The sequence below is a fragment of the Nelumbo lutea genome, chromosome 1 (genome assembly GCF_056320005.1).
Source record: "Nelumbo lutea isolate HS-2025 chromosome 1, American lotus-T2T, whole genome shotgun sequence".
NCBI classification, from domain to species: Eukaryota; Viridiplantae; Streptophyta; class Magnoliopsida; order Proteales; family Nelumbonaceae; genus Nelumbo; species Nelumbo lutea.
Genome location: NC_142684.1, coordinates 195,593,324 through 195,594,784, shown reverse-complemented (window position 1 = coordinate 195,594,784; position 1,461 = coordinate 195,593,324). Strand labels below are relative to the sequence as shown.

The window sequence follows — 1,461 nt, the reverse complement described above, 5'->3', positions numbered from 1 at the left end:
TGCACCCTGCAAATACTCTCTAGCCGCCTCCTTCCTGCAGCCGCCACCTATAGCAGTTCGATCTCTATTGCTTGGGAGAAATCAAGATTGGATTTTGATTCCAATATTTTGGAGAAAAGATTGGTGGGAGTTGTATTCATAAGCCATCCAGGTGATTCTTGAGAAGGATCAGGTTCTTTTGGAAAATACTACTAATTCTGCTCCACCCTGCACTGCTCCTTCTTCAGTGGGAGCAGATTTTGGATCCTACCTTGGGCGTGAACATCTCCATTGAGAGATATTGTTTCTCTGTATCAGGTATTATCTCTCCCTACTCCTTTTCGTTCAGATCTGATTCAGTTTATGGTTCAAGAATGATCCTTGAAAATATGATTTTCTAAATAGGGAATTCGATTCCCAGTTGAAGGGAGAGAAAAATTTTTGAAATTCGCCCCCTTATTCCGCAATCTTCGGGCGTCCATGTGATGGATTTCCTATCCCTTCAGCTGCATCAATAATGGATCAGTTAGAGGGGGTAATACCATTATAAAAAGTCTGAATCTGATGCCAAGTTGGTATCCCATGGTGAGGACACTTCCTAAGCATCTCCTTGAATCGTTCCCATGCTTCATACAAGGATTCCCTCTCAAATTGACCTAAAGTAGTAATATCATTAATTAACTTTGTTGTTTTGGAAGGTGGGAAATATTAACTTTGCAGCAAGCGAAGGTTCCTCTCAATTTTTGGATCGAATTCAGCTAGTCCTTCCTTTCTAGTGCGTGTCATATACTAGTAAATCTGAACCAACAAAAATCAAACAAGTAGAATATGTTAGGCAGTTTTGTATGCCCTTAGCTTCAATCAGAATGATGTACTTTATGAGTTTATTGTAAATGAATAAAAGTGCATATTTGATTCATGTTCCCTTGGTATGTTTCGATGTAATACCCTTAAACTGGACACTTAATGAGACTCATGTTAGTTTAGAATGTTCACAGCCAGTTGGTCGGTCTGGGAGACCTATCCTATTAGACAGTCTTGTATGCCCTTAGATTCAATCGGATTTGATGTACTTTTGTTATTTAGTGGAAATAAATTAAAGTGCATGTTTGATTCATGTTGTTTGGTAAAATTCTGTGTAAGACCCTAAAACTGGACACTTATAGAAACTTGTGTTAGTTTTAAATGTTCACAGCCATTGGATAAGTCTGGGGGATTTATCCTGCCAAGGCTGATACTGGTGTGCCACCAAGTGTTGGGATGGCTTGTTTCAGCCATCAGGGTAAGACCCAAGGAACATGCAGTATGGGATTGCTTGAACCCTTGAACTGGACCAGATTTCTAGTATTGCCCTAGACCTTAGAGACAGATGGGCAAAACTGGAAAATTACACCTAACCCCTAGACTCGATTATGACACATCACTAGGTGTCGGATCGGGCTGTCTTTGATGTGTCAATCAGTGAGATCCTTAGTGGGGGTC

The 1,461-nt window shown here is 40.4% G+C and overlaps 1 non-coding gene across 1 annotated transcript; it reads left to right on the top strand.

Annotated features, from left to right (window-relative positions):
• The first annotated feature begins 556 nt into the window (after nucleotides 1–556).
• Nucleotides 557–663, top strand: LOC148880163 (small nucleolar RNA R71). The gene has a single exon (XR_016106113.1). It is a non-coding gene; the product is annotated as a small nucleolar RNA R71 (small nucleolar RNA).
• Nucleotides 664–1,461: the final 798 nt, after the last annotated feature.